This window comes from Dendropsophus ebraccatus, chromosome 8, assembly GCF_027789765.1.
Source record: "Dendropsophus ebraccatus isolate aDenEbr1 chromosome 8, aDenEbr1.pat, whole genome shotgun sequence".
NCBI lineage: Eukaryota > Metazoa > Chordata > Amphibia > Anura > Hylidae > Dendropsophus > Dendropsophus ebraccatus.
In genome coordinates this window covers 21,860,653-21,888,525 of record NC_091461.1, presented here as the reverse complement: position 1 = coordinate 21,888,525, position 27,873 = coordinate 21,860,653, and the positions used below count along the sequence as shown (strand labels likewise).

General features: G+C 43.5%; 1 protein-coding gene across 3 annotated transcripts in view; it reads right to left on the bottom strand.

Moving 5' to 3' along the window:
* The window catches only part of R3HCC1L (R3H domain and coiled-coil containing 1 like), a 34,012-nt gene extending 22,801 nt beyond the window's left edge, over nucleotides 1-11,211 (bottom strand). For 2 of the 3 annotated variants that reach the window (XM_069978919.1, XM_069978920.1), the window contains exons 1-2: nucleotides 11,116-11,208; nucleotides 9,359-9,437 (exon numbers count right to left, since the gene is read on the bottom strand). The gene's annotated coding sequence lies outside the window, so the exon portion shown is untranslated. Of the gene's footprint in view, nucleotides 1-9,358; nucleotides 9,438-11,115 lie in introns of all 3 variants that reach the window. The other variant, XM_069978918.1, reaches the window with a different exon arrangement.
* Between the last annotated feature and the right edge of the window lie 16,662 nt (nucleotides 11,212-27,873).

Sequence of the window (27,873 nt, the reverse complement as noted above, 5' to 3'; positions counted from 1 at the left end):
AATCTACGGCCATTCACTCAGTACTTACCTGACTGGCGTAATGTTTCACATGATGTTATGTTCCTCCTACAATGACGTAGAGCACTATGATCACACCCACGAACCCGCGCATGGAGGATGGCAATGTTTACAAACGTTTTACAACGTGGGCGATTGAATATGGAGATGGTTACATTGTATCTCTTTTACCTTGGAGCAGTGGTGAGTGGAAGCCGACCCCGCCGACCAATCACATTTTAATATGTATAACGCTATATATTTAACATCACTGTATGAAATGAATTGTTTATACAATTTGTAACTGCACATTGTTCCTTTTCGGAACCTTTGTATGTATTTCTTTTCACACCACTTGTTTATATTTTGATTCACCGTGATTACCCACCTGTTTCTTGTTACACTGATTATATAAAAGGATATGAGTCACTGAAGGCTTTGCTTGAGAAAGGTCTCGTGATGAAACAGAAACGTTGCTGATTTTTGTTATTTGCTTCACAAATAAACCACCAGTTTTTTCACTATTTTGGAAGTGCTGCGATTCCTTGTTACTATTTGAAGAGGGGACGTGGATCCAGTCTCCATTGCTGGCACTCCGAGCACTATTCCTGTGAGTGCACTCCGTTCTGTTGTTTATATATTTATTATTGATCAAAACATCCAATCTTCACAAATATGGTATTAATAAAAACTAGATAGAGATCATGGCGGAAAAAAATGACACCCCATACAGCCCCATAGGTGAAAAAATATTATGCACGCTACGGTATATAATATGTTAATTTATTTATTTTTATATGTTTTATTTATATAATGGGAAAGGGGTGATTTAAACTTTTATTGGTGGAGGGGTTTTGAGGTAGTGCGTTAGTGATTTTAACTTTTTTTCATACATTTTAAGTCCCTTTGGGGGACTTGTACATACATTAGTTTCATTTTCTACACTGATCATTGCTATGCCATAGGCATAGCATTGATCAGTGCTATCGGCGCTCTGCTCTTTGAGCCTGCCTGTGCAGTCTCAGTGAACAGATCGCCAATTGAACCGTGCGGAGGCAGGTAAGAGACCTCCGGCGGTCCGTTTTAACGATTGCGCGATCGCGGCGTTTAAGGAGTTAATGTCACGCTGCATCACGTCATTAACGGTGAGGTGGCGGCTGCTGATTGCAGCCGGCCCCCACCCCCTATGAAGTGCGCTCTGCTCCGGAGCGCGCTTCATAGCCCAGGACACAGAAATCAATAGTACAGGCGATTTTAAGAAACTTTGTAATTCGGTTTATTAGCTGAAAAATGCTTTTTTTTTTTTATCATGAAAAAGCAGTTTGAAGCTCTCCCCCCTGTCTTCATGGTTTTCTATGGAAATGGGAGGGGTGGAGGGAGATGAGGCACCAAAATAGGACAACAAAGAGTTAATTTACAGCTACATCACCAGGCTGTTACCTCTGAAGTCAGCACTGACCTCTGAATACCGGCTTTCACACAGCTCCCACTGTGTAATCCTTTGTTCTCTGCTGCTGACTAATCTCCCTCCTCCCCTCTCCATAGGTTACACAGGGCCCGACTGATGTAAAAGACGAGATTTCCTGATAATGTGCAGTGAATGAGAGAGGAGGGGGGGACCTGGGGAAAGTTTTTTTTTTATGCAGATAATGGCATATTTGCCTAATAAACCCAATTACAGAGTTTCTTAAAATCGCCTGTACTATTGATTTCTGCAAAAAAATGAAAAGCGACACTTTAAGTGTTTTTGTGTGCTGAACTTTTTTTTCCACTGCCCTCACATAATCTGGCTGCTAGACCCCAAAAGGTGACAAAAACAGCAGGGAAAAAACAAAAAACATACGCACAACAACCAGAACAATCCCACCCAAGGGCCTGTAAAAACCTGGAGCCGGGCCTACGCACTTTTGCACTACAAATCAGTCTCAGAAGATGGGAAAGTAAGCCAAACCAGAAATCTCTCTAGAAGAAAACACTACCCATCTTTAAACAGCCAGCGTTAGCCCTGGAACATGACTAAGGATTAATTAAGCCAAGTCAGAGGAGTTCTCCAGAAGAGGAAGACGTGACCCATCTGTTTCCTACCCGCTCATCAAGAGCAGGTGCTGGTCAGCTGCAGAAAGCCCTATGTTTGGAGAAACAATATGTTTTAACTCGGAGAGTGTCATAAAGACGTGTCGAGACATTCATGGTCCACTGGGAATTCTGGGAAGAATATGTAAAGGAGCTCTCTCACACCACCTCCCCAGACAAGCCTCTGAATTGGAGTGAAGCACGGACTGTAAAGCTACCATAAAAAGGTGGTGTGAGAGCTGAGGTAAATATCCTCCCCAGAATTTCCTGTGCAGCATAAATGCCCTGTAAGACTCCACATGTCTTTTTGACGCTCTCCTCAAGTTGAAAAAAATCATTCCTCCTGATTTCCTATCCCCTTCACGTCAGCAATCCGTATATATACGTTCCTACTGCAAATACACCGTGCAGTACGAATGTACATATACGTTCCTGACTGAAGGGGTTGTAGATGTGTACGGGACCGCTCTCTCACTGCAGCACACAGTGTCCAGGGATCCCAGCATAATGACAGGCAGCTGCAGAAACGCAGCTGCTTGTCATTAACCCCTTAAACACCACGATCTATAGCGATCGCGGTGTTTAAGGTACTCCGTGACAGGACAAGCTCCTGTCACTAAGTGATCAAGACACCTCGCTTGCGACGATAGGCGGGGGTAATCCACTTATCTCTATGCAGGCTCTATGCATAGATCACAGATAACACTGATCTATGCTATGCTATGTCATAGCATAGATCAGTATATGCAATCTATTGATTGCATGTTTAAAAGTAAAAAAAAGTGTAAAAAAAAAAAAAGTTTTAAAAGTATTTAAAAAAAAAAAAAAAAAACAACCTTATAACCCCCCTTCCAATTAAAGTTTAAAATACCTCCTTGCCCGTTATAAAAAAAATATTTAAAAAACAAATAAACATTGTAACAAATATATTGTAGCGTGTGGAATTGTCCGATCTATTAAAATATAACATTATTGTTCCCGCACAGAATGGTGTAATCGGGAAAAAAAAAAAAAAACACACCAGGGGTGCAGATTATTTAGAATTATATATCAGAAATTTTTTTTTAACAAAAAGCAATAAAAAAATTTTCTGTTACACCAATATGATATTAATGAAAACTATAGATCATGGCGCAAAAAAATGACACTCAAAACAGCCCTGTAGGTGGTAAAATAGAAGCGCTATGGCTCTTAGAAGGCGGGGAGGAACATTGCATTAATTTGACCCAAACATCCAGGGGCTCAGTCTTGAAGGGGTTATAGAGGAAGCGCTCCTTTAGACTTAGCCCACACAGGAAAAAGCTTCACCTGGCTTCAAAATTAACAGGAGATAAAACCCTGTGGACTAAGATGTGGAAATTGTTGCTATCTGAAAGCTCATTGCTTTCTGCAGCATGAAAGCAATGTGTGAATACATATGCAAAGCCAATAAAAGCCAGGAGGACGTCATCTTGGGAAGGAAGATGTTTAAAGGGGTTATCCAGAATTAGAAAAACATGGCCACTTTCTTCCCGAGACAGCACCACTCTTGTCTCAAGTTCACATGTGGTTTGCAATTAAAAGGGTTAATCAGCGCTACAAAAACATGGCCACTTTTCCCGCTCTCTTGTCTCCAGATTGGGTGGGGTTTCAAACTCAGTTCCATTGAAGTAAATGGAGCTTCATTGCAAACCGCACCTGAACTGGAGAAGAGAGGGGGAAAAGTGGCCATGTTTTTATAGAGCTGGATAATCCCTTTAAGCTCAATTCACTTCAATGGAACAGAGTTGCAAAACTCCACCCAAATTGGACAAAAGAGTGGTGCTGTCTCTGGAAGAAAGTGGACATGTTTTTGTAGTGCTGGATATCCCCTTTAACAGGGGTTATCCACTGTCCTAATGTATCTGCAAAATAAATTGACATCACGATCACATTAATTTCTTTGTGGAGTCTGTACTGAGTGTGGATGAGGTATGTGAATGCTTGTCTGTTTTGTTCCTACTATAACACACCTCAGATTTCTCCAACTGCAAAATCTGCAGCTTATCCACTTTATTCCAAAAGTGCCACATCTGTCCACAGGTTGTGTGTGGTATTACAGCCTCATTCCCTTCCATGTCTGTGTGTACACCATCATACATGATGGCCCCCGCTACGTAGTCCTTCGCACAGACTCTTGGCTAACCTTGGCTTTCTATCGGGTGCGACACGTACACTGGAGCCGATGCAGAAAACCAAACATCTTGCTTTTAGCATGAGGAAACGGTTACAGTCTGTCAGGGGAGCCGCTATCCTCTGATGTGCCGTACAGAGAAAAGGCAATAAAGCTACATTCTGGAGAACATAAAAGGCCGTACTAAATAAAGCGGGCACCGTTACACCATAGAAGATAGCAGGGAGTGATGCACTGGCATGGGGCATAGTATACCAACCTTTATATGGTCCTCCCTGATAAGAAGGCTGGCAGACATTCTGCCGTGTTTTATTGTGGAAGAATGGATTTATTTCAGCCTTTTTGACACTGGTGAATGGAAGAGACTCCTGAAAGATTTACGCTACATACATGCAAAAGAAGTGGCCATTATCCAGCTGCATGTCTTGGTGGTGTATGGAGGTAATAAGTCCTCAGTGAGTGAGCAGAGTCATTCTGGCCATACATAATAGAATAAGCCACCTTTCAGATGTAACAATCTTCCAGCAACGATAAGCAGGATATACAGTGCCTTTAGATAACACAACAAAACGAGCCGGGCTGTACAAACAAGCACTGTATCGTTCGTGCAGCAATTGTTATGGCTCTATTAAATAAAAGATCCAGGGACTGAGGTCAGACCCCCGCGATCTCTTACTTGGATAGGGGACTGTACCCACAATTTGTCCCCCCCAAACCGCTTGTACCTTCGCACAGCTGCTTTTAATTCAAGATCTGTCCTGGGTCCGTTTGGCAGGTGATGCAGTTATTGTCCTAAAAAACAACTTTTAAACTTGCAGCTCTGTGCCAAATGGCCGTGGCCTAGAGTATCTGTGCCCTAACCTTGCACCACCCCTCCGTCGCTCCTCATCATTAGGAATGCCACTGGCAGGATTTTTCCTATTCCTCTGCAGTGAACACTACACAGGTGCCTTATTGATCCAGCCCATGTGTCGTGTTGACACAGGTGAGGAATAGTAGACATCTGCCTGGAGCATTCCTAATGATGAGGAGGGCGGGGAGGAGGGGCAGAGAGGGTGTGCCAGCCTAATGCATACACAATCTAGGTGGCTGAAAGAAAAGACGTCCACTCACCTCCCCGGTTCCAGCGGCGAGTCCCGCATCGCGTCGCTCCGTCTCGGGCCCGCGTCAGACACCCGGAAGCGGCCGGGAACCAGGGAGGCGAGTGGATGTCGTTTCCCTCAGCCACCTCCTCCCGGTCCCAGGAAAAAAATGCCCCCCCCCGCCGGAGTACCCCTTTAATGTTGCTGGAAACTAAAGATGTGAGTTGCTGTTTGTTGGGTCCTTTCACTGTAGAGCTGGTTTAATTCATGTAAAAGGACATGAACCAGAGTCTAGGCTAATAGTGAGTGAGGTAAGTGGACGTCTTTTCTTTCAGCCACCTCCTCCCCGGCCATATGAAAAAATAGCCCCCACGCTGGTTCCACGATACGTCTCAGGTCCGCTCAGCGCTCTGAGCGGACTTGAAACAGATCCAGTCACTGACTGGCTGAGCGGACCTGAGACGTCACATCTCGGGCCCACGTCAAACACCAGAAAGCGGCCGGGAATCGTTGACCGGAGCGCCGCGATACGGGACCCGCTGCTGGAACTGGGGAGGTGAGTGGACGTTGTTTCCCTCAGCCACCTACTCCCCATTGTCAGGAAAAAAATGCCCCCCCCCCACCGGACTACATAACAAAAGGAGCCAAAGTGGGCTCTGCACGCATCTGTGTTCGGAATTTTATTACAGGAACAAAAATACAGAATTCGAGCTCTAATAGATCAATCACCCAATAGTCACCAAAGGAAGTTATAAAAACCTGTTAACCTAATGGTTTCCATCAAGATCTGTCTTGATCTTAAAGGGGTACTTTAAGAAACAAAATTCAAATCAACTGGTGTCAGAAGTTATACAGATTTGTAAATTACTTCTATTTGAAAATCTCCAGTCTTCCAGTACTTCTCAGCTGCTGTATGTCCTGCAGGATGTGGTGTATTCTTTCCATTCTGACACAGTGCTCTCTGCTGCCACCTCTGTCCATTTAAGAAACTGTCCACAGCAGGAGAGGTTTTCTACAGGGTGTTGTTACTACTCTAGACAGTTCCTGACATACACAGAGGTGGCAGCAGAGAGCACTGTGTCAGACTGGGTCTTTCCTTTCAAAGAAACTTCCAACACAGATATGAACATAGCCGTAAAGTTTAGTTACTCTGTAACAATGTGGTATTAGCTGATATATACATTACCATTCAACATATAAACTATACCGCCAGACACTGCAGGTGTTTCTCTATGGAGGACACAGCCGAGCATCCTAGTAATTATTCCCCCCCATGCCAAGGGCCTAGCAGCAAGCCCTATCTGCAGAAACTAATCTATGTGTAATAGATTTTACCTGTGTAATTAGCAGAGTTATAATGAGACGACACAAGTCGGCTCAGACATCGATCCCCCGCTCCGGCCCAGATAATGCAGATTCCTCAGACAACCTTAGCTGCCATAGAAGCCGTCACATATTAATTAATTCTACAAGTTATAGGCGGAGAAGACACGCGGAATTGCAAAAACCTCACGCCGTATGTGGAAACCTTATTGCAATAACAAAGAAAGCTGAAAAGAAAAAAAAACAAAAAAAAAAAAACTTTTGACTTTTGATTGGTCAGGGTCTTAGTGTTCACTTATTGGCTGAGCGGGACATCAGGTTGCCTGGAGCTACGGGAGGAGGCCGGAGTGTGGACCAATGATGTATGCACCGGCTATCGCGGGTTAAGGTGGCCGGCATTTACATACTCGCAGCGGGACGAAAATTCTGCTCCGAGTATGTAATCCTATTCAAACTGGCAGTACGTGAATCACAGCGGTTTTTGCTGCAAATTCGCATTGTGAAACCTGTGGCAATTCCGTTACGTTTGAACCCACCCTTAGGCTATGTTCACACAAATTTACATAACCGCCGTTCTTTTCATAATGCAATGGTTTGCACTGAAGTCAAACAAAAACGGCTGTTGTTTCACACAATGTATTGATCAAAGGCCGGTGTTTGCTATGGCCATCAAAGTAATGATCACGTCAATAGACTGTCCATAGACTTCAATGCAGTTTTCATTAAAACAACAGCTGTTATTGGTGCCCAAAAAAACGTCATTGTTTATACGTTGTGTGAACATAGACTAAAGGTAATATTCCCCCCTGATACTGAAGATAAATGTTTTGCTCTAATCAGTTTCTATTTTCTGTTTGTAATTCTTTTTTATTTCATTTTTTATAGATTGTTATGGGGGCTGCCATGTTGTCTGGGCTGTTTTTAACAGCACTTTGTTATATGCTTTATAGCAAGCCTAATAGATAACAACAGACAGGACCTGTCCTACTGGCACTAATGGGAAACATAACTGAGAGCACACTAACCTTTGAAGAGGTCCTTCCTCAGGGAGGGGAGGCTGAGCTGTTAGCTTAAAGGGAATGTACGACCAGGTACATTGCTCTAGGATTTTTACATCAATAGACCAGCACGGGGATGCCGGTGCCGCGCTCCTTTTTTTGAACCTTAGCCTGGTTCCCGCACATGGCGCCAGTCTATTCCCAGTCATTGGCCTGGCCTGAAGCACCTCCAGTGCTCCAGGCCACGCCAGCGACTGGGAATAGACTGTCAATTAATGCAAAAATCTTAAAGTGATGTACCTGATGATACATTCACTTTAATCTGATGAAATATCTACCTACTGGTGTCACAGTTCGCTGTGATTCTGTACAGATCACTACAGATATGGGAAAGGGGCCACTGAAATCTATTGGTCCTATGGACATGGACATGTGAATAGGGCCTAATCTGGAATGCAAACAGCTATAAATGTGCACAATATCCGTATGTGAACTAGGCTTTAGTGATGGCAATGGACCAAGCGCCTTCCATAAAACGACAAAACAAGAACGGTTCTATTCAATGACAGCAACAACAGTTTCTGAACCATTTTAAGGGGTTATCCAGTACAACAAAAACATGGTCACCTTCTTTCAGACAGCCCCATATACATAAGCAAAGTTAGACAAATTCCCAATGTACACTAATTATGGGAAAGTCACACTTCTAGTTCTCTCAATTTAGTAGATCAGACAGGCTTCAATTTCTATAAAAAAAAAAAAAGTGACGTCACAGCCCAGTCTATACCTGAAGGGTCCAACAGGGGCGCAGGATATGTAGAAGTCTATGTAGAAAGTATAAGTAGTGGAATTATCTCCATCTCCCTCCCCGTGCTGCCCGATGTCCGAGCATCTCCCTCCCCGTGCTGCCCGATGTCCGAGCATCTCCCTCCCCGTGCTGCCCGATGTCCGAGCATCTCCCTCCCCGTGCTGCCCGATGTCCGAGCATCTCCCACCCCGTGCTGCCCGATGCTCCTGCTCTCCCTCCCCGTGCTGCCCGATGCTCCTGCTCTCATCTCCCTCCCCCTCCCGTGCTGCCATACGCCGTGGAGTGAGGTGAGTGCTCCAGCAAAGGAGATGCACGGGCATCGGGCAGCACAGGGAGGGAGGAGGATGCACAGGCACCAGGCAGAGAGGGAGATGCACAGGCACCAGGCAGAGAGGGAGATGCACAGGCACCACGGGGAGGGGGAACAGGGATGATTCCACTACATACTGTATACTTGCTACATAGACTTCCACATTGACTGGGCCCCCTGCTGGACACTTTGGGTATCAACAGGGTCGTGATGTCACTTTTATTTTATTTTATTTTTTTAGAGAAATTGAAGCCTGCCTGATCTACTAAACTGAGGGAAATAACACTATATGTGCATTTCCAATAACTAGTGTCACAACATATAAAAAAATTGATTTTGACGGAACTGAGTTACAAAACCAACACCCAAACTGGAGACAAAAGCAGTGCTTCCAACACCCCTTTTACATTTAACGCTATAAAATAATGGTGATGAGTACAAGAGGATAGAAGCAATACCTCAGATTACAGCTCAGCCACCCAACAATTATACCGTATAATCACTACTTAAAGGGTCATCACAGTATCATCATGACACCGATATAATAGGCAGCTATTATATTATTACAGCAGAAAAAAAAAATCCAACCACCAAAAGGTGATATAGGTCACAGACCTGAACATCCAGATGCTTTGTGCCTTCTCCAATGTTAGGATCTTGCAGCCTTATTCATGCTCTAGGTGTGCAAGACAGACTGTAAAGAAAAGAAATAAAATAATAGGATATAACTCTTAAAGGGGATATACCAAGATCAAAACAGGATAGGTAAGAACTAGCTGATGGGAGAAAGTGGAACACTCCATTTATTATCTCTGGCACTTTCGGACACTGCTCACCACCAACTATCAGCAGCTTAGACGACTTTCACCTGCTGATATGTCCCTATTGCACAGGAGACGCCGAGAATGAAGGTATGTCTGTTCCTCCTCAGCGTCGTTCCAGTGCAGTTAACTGTTTGCTCCATGGTTTGGTGAGACCGTTAGGAGCACTGCCCACCCCCAAAGCGCCGATCCAGCCCGCGAGCTTCAGTCACTATCATTAGAAAGGGGCAGGCCAGCTGCGGACAAACAGGCACTATGGGGAGGGGCAGCGCTTCTAACTGGTGCCCCATATCAGCATAGTGGTGATAGCTCCCCTTTAAGGGTAAATTCACATCTGCGTTGGAGCCGAAGGCTGTCCAGGCATGATGGGAATTGTATTTTTGCAACAGCTGAAGGGCCGAAGGTTCCCCATCCCTGATTTAGCAGGAATGCGCTCAAATCCTGCTAAGCAGACAACAGACGGGAACCCCATGGGTCCCATTAAACTCAATGGGATCCATCAAGATTCGTTCAAGTCCACCGTGCAACAAACCATCCTGTTCTCTTTTTGTGTGGGGGAAACAGACTTGGATGTGAATTCATCCTAACGTGTAGCTAAACATATCTGTAGGATTATATGAAGTCCCAGAGAGAGTTCTTTAGGCCACCGCCACGCCTGTGTATGTAACATATACTTTATTTTTTTGCAATACCATACTCAACTGCACTCATATATACAGCAAAACTAAACAGAAAAACAAAATGCAGGCTATTAAGGCCACCTTCGCAGGTCGAGAAAATGTATCCAAATTTATTATCAGGAAATCTGGATAGATTTCATAGGTTTCTATTGGGCATGGACACCTTTTAGGATTTGTCCTGAAGGGTGTCCATGCTGGGAAATAAGCATGGAAATGATATGACATGTCCTATAATTGTGCAGAATTCCAGCACAGATGCCCCACAGACTATAATCAGCTCAGGCCCCCCCAGCAGGATTGGGTACACGGGGAAAGCTCTGGGGAACAGGTGCTGAGACTTGTTGTTTCTCCGCAGCTAACAGCAGTTTAGGGGCCAACTGTCTGCAGAGAACATCAGTATAGCAAGGCAGGATGGGACTTGTAGTCCCCCACCAGCTACCAATACACACTGACACATAGAAGCAAATTAGGAGCTAAGTCTGGTGTGTGGACTGCTGAGACTTGTAGTTCCACACCAGCTATAGCCTAATACAACAGCAGACTATTAGTGTATAGCAGCAGTACAGCTCCTTATAGTTACTAGCTGAAGCTGCTGAGACTTGTGGTCCCCCACCAGATACCAATATATATATATATATATATATATATATATATATATATATATATATATATATATATATATATATTCTGCTGTCCCCACCACCATGGAAGCACATCAGGAGCCAAGTCTGGTGCGTGGACTGCTGAGACTTGTAGTTCCTCACCAGCTCTAGCCTAATATAACTCCAGTACCACTAGTCTATAACTTCTATCTAGAGTCTCCAGGTTACAGCTGCTGAGACTTGTAGTTCCTCCCCGGCTCTGTACTCACATCAGCAGCATCTCCGCCTCTGCTCCGCAGCTGCTACACTGTATCTAACAGCTTCTGGTCACGTGACGCGCCGCGCCGCTCTCCTACAGCTACGGAGCGGCCGCTGGGACAAACTTACTCACGCGCTCCCGTTTGACGTTTTATACTGTGTTGATTTTTCTGTCTTCCTTTTGTTAAACTTTTATAGTCCAGTCATGAATAAGCTAACGTGCTATTAATATAACTAGAGAGCTGGTTTATGAGAGAAATTTCCAAACAGCCAGCCAGAGTGCCTCCATGAAAAGCATTACACACAGTGCCCACATGATTCGGTCGGGTGGGCACCATGCCCTTATGCCATATGTATGGGGGGGTCTGGTTGCCATGAGCACATTTTGTCTATTGCTATTATATGAAGGGGCAGCCATTTGCATTCTGCACTAGTGAGAACACTTACATGAATGGCACCAGACAGATTGCCTCATGACCAGCAGGGGGCAGAGTGCCCACATGACTGGTGGCAAGTAGAGTGGTGCTGGTGATCGGTAGGGGCCCTCGCCGATTATATGGTGATGGTGGCAAAGGGTGAACCCCTCTAAGGCTGCATTCATACGTTCCGGGAAGTTGTCCGTGCTCACGGATCCGTGCGCACGGACAATTTTACAGGCCCATTGCTTTCTATGGGGCTATTCAGATGTTCCGTAATTTCACGGATCCGTGATCCGTTCTGTTAAAAAATAGGACATGTCATTACTCGGAACGGATGCACGGAAAGGATTCCCCATAGAAATCAATGAGATCCGTGTTTTTCACGGATGTACACGGATGTGACATCCGTGTTCATCCGTGAAAAACACGGATGTGATGTAATCAATGTAATTTAAAATGCTGTAAGACAGATCCGTGAAAAAAACGGACACGGATACAAAAAAGGAAGCAAAACGGACTGTTTTGCACGGATCACGGAGGTTGCTGCCGGACCACAATCACGGACCGGGAAAATCACTGAACGTGTGAATGCAGCCTAAGACTGCTGCTTCCCTGCATTGCCCATAATGTAGTCTGAGAGATTCCCCATAGACCAGGGGTCCCCAACCACATGTGGCTTTTTACCCCGTCCTGTGTGACTCGCCATGGAGTAATACCCGCATGATTTGTCAATTGTCTTTATTGGAGACATCATAACCATATAACACTACCAATATAGATGGTATAATACTAACGGTAAAGGGCATTGCCCTCTTAACTGACGATTAAAGGGGTACTGCGGACATTCACATTTTCATATAAACTACTAGGGATGCAGAGAAAATAATAACCCATAGTAAACACACTCCCCCAGGGATCTTCCTTTGGCATCTTTGGGTCCCCCGCTGAAGTGTATATACATAGCGGCAGCACGAAAAACTGACATGTCAGTTTTGTGCGGCCGCTATTCATTGAATAGTGGCCGCACAAGCCTGACAAGTCACACAATGGGAAGAGATTCAATCATCCGCCACTCCGTATAATTCTGCGGCGCGGTGCTCGTGGCAATAAGTCACATAGATGTAGAATAAATCCCGGCACTCACTCGTGTAAACTGCTTCAAGGATGTTTATTACATCAACGCTGCACGCGTATCGACCACACTGGTCTTTATCAACAGCTGTTGACAAAGACCAATGTGGTCGATACGTGTGCAGCGTTGAGGTAATAAACATCCTTGAAGCAGTTTACACGAGCGAGTGCCGGGATTTATTCTAAGGGCCCTATTCCAAAGGAACGATCGGCCGATTATCGCTCGGTGGAATAGAGAGAACGATAGAGAGAACGATCAGCCGATGATCGTGTCATCGGCTGATCGTTCATTTAGGACCAGGCCTAAAATCATTGTTCCCCCACCGCACATCGCTACGGTAGAATAGCGGTGCGCGGCGGGCGACCGACTATTTGAGAAGCACAATACATTACCTGTCAGGTCTTCTCCTCTGCTCTGTCTTCCTCCTCGGGTCTGCGCTAGCTGCAAAGTGGCCTGTCAGCTGACGGAGCGCTCAGCCAATCACAGGCCGGGACCGCCGCGGCCTGTGATTGGCTGAGTGGCCTGTCAGCTGAAAGGCCATTCTGAAGCTAGAGCGCGCGGGACCTGGGAAGGAAGACAGAGCGGAGGAGAAGACCTGACAGGTAATGTATGCTGCAAGGGCTGCAAGGACATCGGTAACGATGTCCCTGCAGCCCTCGCTCAACGATCATCGGGCCGTGGAATAGGCCCATAAACGAGCGGCAATCTAGCAGACTGGCATTAGTTTACATCGTTGATCGGGCCCTGTTCAGCCCATGGAATAGGACCCTAAGTCACACAATGGAGCGTGCAGCTTCCGACGCAGTCCATTGTCGGCTATGGTCAATGGATGCACCTGTATCCCAATTCATCTCAAATGCAGTACCAGCCGGGATGATCTTCACTGAGGCCGGCTGTTCTGTCACCCAGCCGGGTCACAGAACAGACGATGTTTCACGCTGTGTGAACCCAGCCTCAAATCAGATGGCCCGCACGGGGGGTGGAAAGCTGCTTCACAAAACCATTTCCCAATGCATAGACTCCCTATTGGATCAGGTTGGCAAGCACGAGTGTTGAGCGAGCGCTGAAATGTTTGAGTGCTTGTTGCTGGAGTTAATCATTTCTTAATGCTGGAGCGCATAGCAAACCTTGTTAAAATCAATGGGAGACTTGAGCATTTAACCAGGTGCCCCCAGCTCGGTAGTGCAGAGGGTGCCTTGTTCACCTTCAAGGGATGAGTAAACAAAATGTACTGTACAAAAATGGAATGAAAAAATGCAACATATTACGGCAAGACACCTTAGAACTCCGGCAGTATGCTGTCTATTAATAATACACTGCCGAAGTTCTTATGTGTCTTGCAGTAACCTGAGCACCACAATGCTTGATCGAGCACTATGTTCAATCAAACACTATGCTTGTTCAACACTAGCAAGCACCCTTTGTAAAATATGTAAATTCACTGTATCACAGCAGTCAGCATCCATGTCTCACTCATCCCCAGGCGTCTCTATGTACTCATGCTTCAGTCTTTCTGTGTCTATCTTATATATACCAAAGATATAGGTGTATTATAGACATTTGGGTGCTTCATGTGTATGAGGACTACAAATATAGACTCAATTAGTCTCTCCACCCTCTTTGCCTACTAACTAGATGGTTTATGCTAATGCCAACTAAATGTGTAGGTACTATTTTACACCAAGTATTTTACATTAGTATGGAAACACATCATATTTAATACATAGGTATAACACCATGGCTGTCAGGTGACAGAGCTGGACGTCCATGTGTCAGAGGAGAGTCATCTACAGTATGTCACTCTGTGTATGACACTGCGCCGAAGCCATGAGATAGATACTGAGAGTGCTCAAATCTATATTATACGCCTCTGAAAACGTACAGCAAAGACAGGGCACCTTCATAGTGCAGTATCCAAAATCTAGGGAACAACACGGCCAAGGGGAACCTATAGGGTTCCCAACCTTTGAGGTCACACGGGATGCATTACCTGCCTCTGCTGAAGGGGGCGCTACAGAAGCTCAGGAACCTGAGACTTATATCTGCTGTGATGTCTAAAGTAAAATAAAGTATTATTCAGACATCATATACTGTAGCACTGTTATATGATTACCCTATGAGCGGAGCTGTTATTTGGTCACTATATTTTGATATAAAATATTCACTTTATGTTAGTATTATCTGGTCACTGTATAGTGGTATTATTTCCTCAGTGTGTATTGGTATTTGGTCAATGTATAGTGGTATTATTTGGTCACTCTATGTTCGTATAGGTTCACTGTGTAGTGGTATTATTTGGTCACAGTATGTTAATATTTGGTCACCTAATGTTGGTATTATTCAGTGTATGTTGCTATTTCGTCATGGTATAGTGGTATTATTTGGTCACTGTATAGTGGTATTGTTTGGTCACTGTATTTTGTTTTTTTGTTTCTGCATAGTGGTATTTTTTCATCAGTGTAAGTTGGTATTTGGTGACTGTATGTTGGTATCATGTGGTAACAGTATGTTATTATGTGGTCACTGTATAGTGATATTATTTTGTTGGTGTATGTTGAGATTTACTCACAGTATGTTGGTATGTTGAATTTCCCCATGTGGGACAATTATAGGATTATCTTATCTTATTTGGTCACTGTATAGTGGTATTATTTGGTCACTGCACAGTGGTATTTGGTGACTCTATGCTGGTGTTATGTAGTCACAGTGTTATTATTTGGTCACTGTATAGTGGTATTATTTGGTCACTGTAAGATGGTATTATTTGGTCACTGTATAGTGGTATTATTTGGTCACCACACTGAAAATCCATCATCCATCTAAAGGCCAGTCCTGTATATTGCCCCACAGACCAATGTAATTGCTATATTAGCCATAATACAGCTGTGTACATCTATATCATAAAAATCAAAGTCTGTCTGTCTGTCAGTCTGTCCTTCTGTCTGTCTGTCTGTCCTCTATAGACTTCCAAACGCCTGAACCGTTTGACCCCAAATTTGGCACACAGATACATTGGGTGCCCGGGAAGGTTATTGCGAAGTTCCCATCCCCGCCAGATGTACAGGAGGGGAGGGGGAGGGGAAAGAGGGGCACCCATAGAGATGAATGGGAAAATCTCCTCACTGCAAACACAGGTGATATAATTAGCTGCAGCAGACACGGCAGTTGGAGCCTTAGCAACCAATAGGATTACTGCTTTAATTTTCACAGGGAGCAATGGTTGCTAGGGAAGCTGCCTCACAACATCCACAGTAATAACTGGTAGATCCCCTACTCCATCTATACAGTACATGTATACAGGACCCCCTACTCCATCTATACAGTACATGTATATACAGGACCCCCTACTCCATCTATACAGTACATGTATATACAGGGCCCCCTACTCCATCTATACAGAACATGTATATACAGGACCCCCTACTCCATCTATACAGTACATGTATATACAGGGCCCCCTACTCCATCTATACAGTACATGTATATACAGGGCCCCCTACTCCATCTATACAGTAAATGTATATACAGGGCCCCCTACTCCATCTATACAGAACATGTATATACAGGACCCCCTACTCCATCTATACAGTACATGTATATACAGGACCCCCTACTCCATCCATACAGTACATGTATATACAGGGCACAACAGATATACCAAACTGTGACTGGGTAAGGCTAGGTTCACACTGCGTTTTCAGCATCCGTTTAACGCATCCGTTTTTTTGCAAAAAACGCATGAAAAACGGATTGCAAAAAACGGATTCATTTGTGTGCATCCGTTTTTCCATTGTCTTACATTATTAAAAAAAACGGATCCGTTTTTTTTGACGGACCAAAACGGACAAAAAAACGTTGATGACCCTATTTTTCTGGACGTTAAAAAAACGGATCCGTTAAACGGATGCTGAAAACGCAGTGTGAACCTAGCCTAACACTGCTACACCAGACCTGACCAATACCGCCATACTGTGCTGGATAACACTGTCATACCAGACCTGACCAATACCGCCATACTGTGACTGGATAACACCGCCACACCAGACCTGACCAATACCGCCATACTGTGACTGGATAACACTGCCACACCAGACCTGACCAATACCGCCATACTGTGACTGGATAACACTGCCACACCAGACCTGACCAATACCGCCATACTGTGACTGGATAACACTGCCACACCAGACCTGACCAATACCGCCATACTGTGACTGGATAACACTGTCATACCAGACCTGACCAATACCGCCATACTGTGACTGGATAACACTGTCATATAAGACCTGACCAATACCGCCATACTGTGACTGGATAACACTGCCATACCAGACCTGACCAATACCGCCATACTGTGCTGGATAACACTGTCATACCAGACCTGACCAATACCGCCATACTGTGACTGGATAACACTGCCATACCAGACCTGACCAATACCGGCAAACTGTGACTGGGTAACACCGCCACACCAGTCCTGACCAATACCACCATACTGTGACTGGATAACACCATCATATCAGACCTGACTGATACTGCCATACTGTGACTGGATAACACTGCTATACCAGACCTGACCAATACCACCATACCGTGACTGGATAACACCGCCACACCAGACCTGACCAATACCGCCATACTGTGACTGGATAACACCCCCATACCAGACATGACCAATACCGACACTCTGTGACTGAATAACACTGCCATACGGGTAAATACAACCCTGCAGGTATACAGGACACTACAGGTATACAGGACCCCAAAACTATATACTACAAGTGCACGGGACCTCCACAAAACTATATACTACAGGTATACAGGACCCCAAACTTTACACTACAGGTATACAGGACCTCCACCAACTATATACTTCAGGTATACAGGACCTCCACCAACTATACACTACAGGTATACAGGACCCCAAAACTATACACTACAGGTATACAGGACCTACACCAACTCTATAATACAGGTATACAGCACCTTCACCAACTCTATACTACAAGTATACAGGACCCCAAATATACTATAGGTATACAGGAACTCCACCAGCTATATACTACAGGTATATCGGACCCCAAACTATACACTACAGGTATACAGGACCTCCACCAACTCTATACTATAGTTATACAGGACCCTCAAACTATTTACTACAGGTATACAGGACCCCCGAACTATATACTACAGGTATACAAGACCTCCACCAATTATACACTACAGGTATCCAGGACCCTCAAACTATAAACTACAGGTATACAAGACCTCCACCAACTATACATTACAGGTATACAGCACCAACTATATACTACAGGTATACAGGACCCCCGAACTATACAGTATAGGTATACAGGACCTTCACCAACTGTACACTGCAGGTATACAGGACCTCCCTCAACTATACACTATAGGTATACAGCCCCCCCAACTATGCACTACAGATATGCGAGACCCCTAAAAACTATACATTGTGGGTATACAGAACCCCTCCAACTATGCACTACAGGTATACACTAATTCCACTGATTAACTCAGATGAAACAATACCTTTAGCTTGGCCTCCTGGGCACCTTAGAACAAATCTAATTAACACACTGACACTTTATACCCGGGCAGCGCTGGGTACATTTTCTAGTATGATATAAATCTAATAAAGACACATTAACCACCATTTATTTCATCTTCTTTTATTTAGAGGGAAATACTAATATTATTTATACCACAGCGGAAAATTACATATGAAGTTGATTGAACAGAAATGTTACTTGTTACTATCGACCATTACATTATGTGATATTTTTGGCTTTTATTTGACATTTTCTTACTTTTTCGCTTTCGGCTTTTTCTTTCCGCAAGTAAATCTTACTTCTTTCTCTTCGTGAAGTCGTGACCCACGTTGTTAATATTTAATACGAATCAAGAACAACGTAATGGTATTGGCCTTCTCACTTCTGCGCAGTATATACTCCTACACAATCATTAAACTAATATACATCACATAACAATTTCTCTGAGTAATTTACAGCCAGACTGCGGCTCATTTATAATATAGTCAGTTCTGATACTGCTGTGAAGAATTTGCCCCCTTCCAGATTTCTTCAGTCTTTGAATAGTTTCTAATCATTTACCGTATTGTAAAATTAGGCAGAGAGTATCTGAGTATCGAAGGAGCTGTCTAGTCTAGAAAACAAATTCAGGAATATGCATTATATTTTTGATTACCCCACAGTTTCCTCCTGCAGGTTACCTACAGGTTACCCAGCAGATTCCCCAGCGGTAGCTACCCATAGGCCAGGGGTGTAGATAGGATTCATGGGGTCCCATAGTAAAAATAGATGTAGGAATCCTGCACGGACCCCCTTCCCCATACTTACCTGTCCCAGACCAGTCCCCCAGCGTTTATTTGTTCTCCCACCCAGCGCATGACTGATATAATTTGTGAGCCAGGGAGCTGGGAGAACGAAAGCCAAGGTACTGCGCCAGGCCAGAAGACTATGTGTATGGGGGAAGGCTCTTTTGGCTGAAGGTGAAATGCTGCCTCTGCCCACAAGAGAGACTGGCAGGGCAGGAAGCCAGTGGCTTCTTGCTCCGTCAGTCACAGTGCCTCAGCTTTTAAAGGGGTTATCCAACACTACAAAAACATGGCCACGTTTGCCCCACACTTGTCTCCAGGTCAGGTGTGGTTTGACATTAAGTTTCTTTTACTTCAATGGAACTGAATTTCAAACCCCACCTAATCTGGAGACAAGAGCTGGATAACCCCTTTAACTGTGAGCATTCATCTTAAACGCTCACAATTAAAGGGCTAGGGACCTGTGGGCCCCCTTAGTGCATGGGCCCTGGAGAAAGGTATGTGTCTTACCCTCCTACTCAGTGCTGTTCCAGTGCAGGTAACCGTTTACTCCATGGTCCAGTGAGACCTTCGGGAGCAGTGGGGTAATCTGTTAGGAGCATTGCCCATTGCCATCGCGCCGATCTGGCCCAGCCCCAGCCGGCCTGCTCTATTCACTATCATTAAAAAGGAGTGGCCTGGCTGGGGGTGGATTGGCGCTATGGGGGCGGGCAGTGCTGGGGGTGACATCAGGGGACAAGTCGGCAAGAGGCTGGGGTGGCGGCGGGGTGTGCAGGTGATGGGGATAGCCCTGGTACTACTCCCCCATCATCTGCTCATACTATGAGCAGATGATGGGAGGAGTAGTACAGTGTATATGTGGCGGGGGCTGTTTGGTGATTGGGATGGCCCTGGTACTACTTTCGCATCATCTGCTCATACTATGAGCAGATGATTTGAGTAGTAGTACAGTGTATGTGTATCCAGCACAGAGTAGGGAGGGAGGTGGGAGGTAGTTACATGCACAGGCACCTCTCTCCCTCCCTGCTCGATGCCTTCCAAATGTATTTCATAAATGTATTTAATCAATAAAACATGCTGTGCATTACATTACATTACTTTTTACATAGACATCCATAGAAACAATACAGTACCATTGACTTCTATATATAGTGGGCCCCCTGCTGGACACTCCATAAGAATTACAATTGATTCGTGACGTCATGGATTTTGAGAGAATTTGAAGATTCCCTGATCTACTAAATTAAGGGAAATAGCAGTATATGTGCATTTCCCTTAACTAATGTACATTAGGAATTTGTCTAACTTTCCATAAGTAATAACATATTAAAAAATACTTTTTGCCAAACTTCTCCTTTAAGGCTAGGTTCACACTACATTTTTGCAATCCGTTTCTTCTTTATTTTTCGTCCGTTTATACAAAAAAAAAAAATGGATGGAAAAACGAACACATTTGTGTGCATCTGTTTTGATCCATTTTTCAATTTACTTCCATTATAAAAAAAACACGGATAAAAACACATCCTTTTTTTAACGTACACAAAAACGTAGACCACCGAATTTTTGCGTACGTTAAAAAAAGGGATGCGTTTTGCTCTTTTTTTAATTTTTATAATGAGAGTCAATGGAAAAAACGGATGCACACAAATGTATCCATTGTTCCATCCTTTTTTTGTAAAAAAACAAAAAAACGTATTGCAAAAACCTAACTGTGGTATATATTTATTCGCCGCCCACCACTTTAATTTTCTGGTGTTTTAGTCCTTTCAGAGAAGAAAAAAGCTGCATGTAGGGAAGATGGAAAGAACTCATTTCGGCTATGATGAAAAGAGATACTCCTCTGAACGCCTTATATGCAATGACACATCCCCTAACAGATATATATTAGATACTGATGCTTCCTCAGTACTTGCAGAATGTCTAATGACTCCATATGTTACATTGTAACATTCATTCTATTAGTGTAACACCTTGACAACTTGCTAAGTCGCCCCGCTTTCCCTGACATTCACTTAATGTCTATGCGTCGAGCCTACATGTGTTGTTCTGTTTTTAAGCAAGTATTTATATGCGTCACCACAAACCGAGGTGACATCGGAGTCACTTACCTCCATAAATTTCCATTAAAGTGGCATAGGTAAAATATGGTAAATGCCTGCCGTGTCGTCGCTGCACAACGTACAACAACGCCCCATAGGGGATCATTTATCATCGTAAAAGTTGTCAAGGAAATGTCACTTTTGCAAAGTGCCTTCTCCGGTAAAATGAAGCATTTGTTGAAATATTATGAAGCACCTTTAAGGAGCATAAATGAGTCTTTGGATGCGATGAAAGCCGGCATTATCATAGCATTTGACCTTTCCTTCCACATAGGAGATGAACTTTGGTTATTCACAGTCTGCTACACGTAAATAAGCCGGGGAGCTCCGCGCTGATGTGGATTTACATAAATGCATCATTCATTCCATTCACTCTTATTGCGTTTGTTCTGTTCATTTGGTTTTGTTGCTTAGCCGGCCCGGCTTTCCTTATCATGGCGCCCTGAAGCTTCGTGTGTGGGCAGACGTACCATATGTGCAGCCTGTGCAGCTGTATGGGGGCCTCAACGCTATCTTTGAGGTATAGAACAAGGCTGCTGTGCAGCAGCCAATCCGGGGCCCTAGAAGATGGGGACAGGCGCCGGCCTAAAGAGATCGAGAGGAGGAGGAAGCAGTAGATGGCCGGGTAGGAGGAGCTAACATGCGCGGTTCCTGCACATGGTGCCGGTCTATTTCCCCCAGCCCTCAGTGTGACAAAACCCTTACCCCTCTATCACGTGGCTCCATTAGAATCGATGGAGTCGCATCACAGAGGGCCATGTACCTAGTGGTACATTCGCTTTAAACATAGAAACTTGAAAAAAAATATGAGAATATTTAGCAAAAATACTTGCTTTCACAATCCCTGTTGATTATCTAAAGGGGTTTCCAGCTAAAATATTTTCTTTTAAATTAACTAGTTTAACAAAGTTATATAGATTTGTAATTTACTTTTATTTAAAAATCTCAAGTCTTCCAAAACTTTTTAGCTGCTGTATCTCCTACAGGAAGTGTTGTTTTCTTTTGACACAGTGCTCTCTGCTGCCATCTCTGTGCATGTCAGGAACTGTCCAGAGCAGTAGCAAATCCCCATGGAAAACTTTTCCTGCTTTGGATAGTTCCTGACATGGACAGGGGTGGCAGCAGAGAGCACTGTGTCAGACTGGAAAGAATACAACAATTTCTGTAGGTCATGCAGCTGCTGATAAGTATGGAAAGACTTGAGATTTTTAAAAAGAAGTAACAAATCTATATAACTTTTGGAAACCCCTTTAAAAAAAACAAAGCAAAACCAAAAAACAGTACCTCTTTACCGCTAATTCACCGCACATCTTTATGTCTGGTGTTCAGACACTGTAATGCCATTATAACTGGGAAAATAAATTTGCCCGCCAATTGGGAAGGATCAGCGCCGCTGTTAAACAGTATCTTATTACTGGTGGGCAATAAAGAACTTTTTTCCTGGCGTGCCGCTTAGGAAATTACTCAGCATAGAATATTACACTTATAAACGAAATGATACAAGATTAAAATTCACTGTAAAGTAGATATCCAATAGGCTGTCTCTTTTATGTTTGTTACTGAACAAGAGATTTAAGGAGTCTTGTGAGTATTGGAGGAGACGTCTGGCACGCATCTTCATCACTTTTTATAGGTTTTATTGAAGGACTGGAGGAGTTGGGGGTCAGTCCCTAGTGAAATGTTATTACTGGGTACTGAGGATGGCCGTCGTTTCCTTATTCATCATAACCCGTCTGCTCGGAGATGGGGGGGATGAGGGCACGGCAGGATTCATCACCGGCTCATGTCAGGTAAATCATTGAAAAAAACACTTCTCCAGTAATTAATGTGGAGAGACAGATGAGCGGCCCCAGGGCCCATTAATCTGAAGCATCACCAGACTGCTCCGATTATGAATGTCAGGATGCATAAACTGTTGTAGGATCAATATACCAGGAATGAATCCAAGCCTCTTATTTCCGAGACATCCGTACAAAACTCCGGTGCATTAGGCTGCTCTCAGCTGCACCCATTCACCACTTTCATCAAGCATCTTATAATCCTCCACTTTTTTAAAGGAAAAGTCCATTTTTGTGACACGTTACATTTACAATCTACATAAAATAAAAGGTAAATTTTCTGTACATATTCATAGGATGAGAGTTGGATGTAGCTGTTGTAATGTGACTGACATGATGGAGTTAAACTGTTGTCACCAGCAGAATTTTGAATGCTGCTGTGTATTATGAATTTACACAAACTAAGTCCAAGCAGTGTTTGGGTGATCATCCATATCATGTCATAGTCCCAGCAGTCATCAAATGCTTCCAAGTAACAGCTTTCATTGGATTTGTGTGTAAGAACAAATAGAAAAGAGTAACATGACTGCCTGATCACACTACACAAGCTGTGTTTGTAGTCTGTAACCATGGAGACACAAAGGTCTGTAGAAAAGTTTTTTGAAAACCTGCTTTGAATTTTTTTTAATATAACAGATGAACTGAAACAATAAAAAAATGGTTAGAAAAGTAAAAACATCACAAGTGGTTATTCTAATATCTAATCAGAGAAGGTTTGACTGCTGGTTCCCACCAAACCAAGAGAATAGGAATCCCATGTCTCCTGAGTGAATAAAGTAGCAACACACATGCTCTTCTGCCTCCCTGAAAGTCCCATAAAAATGCATGCTGCTGCTCTGTCACTCAGTAGGCAAAGAACCTTCATTTTCATAGTCAGTGAGGTTCTAAAAGTCAGACCCTACCAAGCATATACTTATTATCTATCCTGTGGATGGGTGATAAGGTTAAAGGGGTTACTTCAGTGCTGACAAAAAACTGCTAGGAGAGTCAGGGTGTATTTTTGAGAAGAAAAAAAGGATACTCACCCGCACCTATTCCCCACTGCTGCTGTTCCTATGACACCCCATCCCTGCTGTTCTCTTTTTCTCTTTCCGACACGCCTACTCTACAGGAAATATCCACTCAGCCAATCACAAGCTGCAGTGGTGACTCTCCTCATCCAGAGAGTGGGCACTTCCTGCAGGCTGGAGAAGCAGCAGAGAGCAATGGAGACCAAGCATAATCTGAACAACAGCAAGGGGGAATAAGGGCAGGTGAGTATGCTTTCCCTTTTTTTTTATACACCCTGACTCACTATTAAACCTTTAGTCATTACTACAATACCCCTTTAATTATTGAGATAAGTCATTGAAATCTATGGTAAAGCTTGAGATAACCCCTTTAAATCCAGTGTAAAGCTTTCTAATCTTAGGGTTAACTCACTTCACAAGTTTGCTGCGTCCGCTCCATCACGAGTAACCCGTCACCACATTTTTCTGTAGAAGAAATGACCACAGAAGCGTTTTACGTTAGGATGAAAATTGCGATTTCTTTAAACCTATTAGCGGCGTCTAAGCCGACACGACGGTAGTTTGTCAATCAATGTCTTTTCTTTGCCCGTCAACAACTAATCAGGGATAAAACTGCTTCCAGCTAATGCATGATGGGAACATTCGCTAACCACTGAGTGACATCGAGTAACTTACACCATCAATAAAAAGATTCCGACTTCAGAAAAAGTCATATTTGGACGGAGAACGAAAACGGCATCAATCACCCAGATGTATGTGACCCCGGGAGAAGACTCTATTGGCATTAATTCAGTCCTAATCTGGGAGGAATATAACCTTTTAATATCCAGTGTCAGTTCTGGCTCTCTGATATGACTAACACTTAATATTTTATAGATGTTCAACACCATCTGCTCCGGGAACATCACCGCTATTGAAGGAATTGTAATTTTTAGAATGCCTGGCATAAAGCAAACAGAGAATAAATGCAGTTCCTGGTCCCTGGTGACCAGTTATCCAAAGGTAAAATATACAGGCCTATAAAATGCATCACAAAAACAAACAGATCTAAAAGGACCGAACCTTCTCTGCCTTCTCACCATCCCATGGGGAGTATTCCAATGGGTAAGAGAAGCGATAGGACAACAGCATCTTACCTCTGGAGTAACAGTCATTTTGATTAATTTCCAAGTCCTCCCCCACATGATATAAATGGGTGTACGGGAGATCAGGACCCTGAAATTTTCCCTACTGCAAATGGAAATGTTATATTCTGGTTTTGTCAATGATACAACAGATAAGGACATATTCTCTGAAAACTTGTAAAAAAAACTAGTCTACTGTAGTAAATGTCCCAGGCACCATCATTTTTATGTACTTACCTCTCTTTGTTTCTGCATACTGCTCTTCCTAGATTCCCTAAACACCAGGGCTAGTTCTTGTTCTGTTGTCTGTGATAGTATGTATTTACCCCTGACACCGCCACCGACAACATCTTAGAACTAGCCTTGGTGTTTAGGGAGTCTAGTATGAGATCTGTATTTATTTAGGGGGTCTGGCGTAGGGTTTCAATTCATTTGGGTGATCTGATCTGTGGTCTGTATTTGTATTGGTGCTCTGGTCTGGGGTTTGTATTAATTCACAGGGTTTGGCCTGGGGTCTGTATTGGTGTTGACGTTCTTTTGTTGGGTACATATTAGTTCGCAAGGTTTCATCTGGGATGTGTATTTCTGTTGGTGTTCTGGTGTTACATTTACGATCTGGGGGTCTGTATTTGTATTGGTGTTTTGGTGTATGATGTGTATTACTTTACAGGCTTTGTTCTGGGGTCTGTATTTGTATTGGTGTTTTGGTGTATGATGTGTATTACTTTACAGGCTTTGGTCTGGGGTCTGTATTTGTATTGGTGTTTTGGTGTATGATGTGTATTACTTTACAGGCTTTGGTCTGGGGTCTGTATTTGTATTGGTGTTTTGGTGTATGATGTGTATTACTTTACAGGCTTTGGTCTGGGGTCTGTATTTGTATTGGTGTTTTGGTGTATGATGTGTATTACTTTACAGGCTTTGGTCTGGGGTCTGTATTTGTATTGGTGTTTTGGTGTATGATGTGTATTACTTTACAGGCTTTGGTCTGGGGTCTGTATTTGTATTGGGGTTTTGGTGTATGGTGTGCATTACTTTACAGGCTTTGGTCTGGGGTCTTTATTTGTGTTGGTCTTCTTTTGTGGGGTATGTATTTCCTGCATGACATACAGCAGCTAATAAGTATGGGAAGACTTGATTTTTTTTTAATATTAAGTAAATTACAAATCTATATAACTTTCTGATATCAGTTGATTTGAAAGAAAAATATTATAGCTGGAGTACCCCTTTAAATGATTTGGTCTGCAGTCTGGAGGTCTGGTTGAGGTTCATATTTAGAGACCGGAAGATCAAGGCCTGGTATAGGGACTGAATTTGGTTTGTGATGAAAGTACTTGCAGTACTTGTAATTCAAATGCCTAAGGTTAGGGGTGTGCTAGGTGGGGGTCCTGTATGTGACTTAATTAAATATTGGGAAAAGAGTGGTCCATTTGGTAATCAATCTCTGCCAGTACATACAGGACAGTCTGAGGAAGGGTCATATCTGGTGATGCCCTTTGGGGTTCATGAATGATATATTTTATGATTTGTTTGGTCAGTTTGTTGTCATTTTTCTGGACGACATCCTCATTTACTCCCCGCACTGGGAGTCTCATCAGAAACATGTCCGTGAAGTGTTGTCCAGACTACGGAAAAATTCTTTGTATGCCAAGTTCTCTAACTGCCTGTTCAGTGTCAAAGAGGTTGGGTTCCTAGGGTAAATTTTAACTCCTGAATGGACCCTAAAAAAGTGTCTGCAGTGCTTGAGTTGGCGAGACCCACTACTTTGAAAGACGTACAAAGGTTTTTAGGTTTCACAAATTTTTATAGAAAATTCATCCGAAACTTCTCGTTGATTGTTAAACCTCTTACTGAGTTGACTAAAAAGAGAGCGGACCCAACCTCTTTGTCACCTGAGGCCAAGCAAGCGTTCACTCAAGTAAAAAAAAAGAGTTTTTCTTCTGTCCCCATCCTGGTGTATCCCAATCTTGAGTTACCATTTGTTGTAGAGGTGGATGCCTCCGAAACGGGTGTTGGAGCAGTGTTGTCACAAGGTAAAGAACCATACACTAACTTGAGGCCAGTAGCATATTTCTCCAGAAATTTCTCCACCTCCGAGGTCAATTACAACGTTGGTAACCCGGAACTCTTGGCCATTAAATGGGCTTTTGAGCAGTGGAGACGCTTCCTGGAGGGAGCTAAACACCAAGTCACAGCTTTGACAGATCATAAAAATCCCTTATACTTCGATAAAGCCAAAAGGCTAAACCCCCGATAAGCTTGCTGGGCATTGTTTTTAACTTGACTTAACTTTATTGTCACATATCGCCCTGGTACTAAGAATGCTAAGGCCCATGCCTTATCCAGGAGTTCAAGGGGTAATTCAGAGATAAAACGTGATTACTTATATAGAGGATGGATAGATAGCTGATGGGTTGGTGTCTTAGTGCAGGCACCCTAACTGATCCCGAAAAGAGAGGTCTCTTGTCCACTAAGTTAATGGAGATGCACTATGCATGCTTGGACACTGCTCCATTCACTCTCTTCTGAATACAGTGCCTGGGAAACAAGAGACCTCTATTCTTATGATTTTTGGGGGTTCCCCACAGCTAGTTATCCCATTTACTGTAGATAGCTGATAAGGTTTACTCTTGGGAATAACCTCATTTTGTCACTGGCCTTTAGCCTCTATTCTGGGGCAGACAGGCCAGTTACCGACCAAATTCTATGTGACTGTGTGTTTTCCCCTCTTAATTTGTAATGCTTTGCAGATATAGAATAAATGTTTGGTGTGAATGAGCCGTGTTAAATGA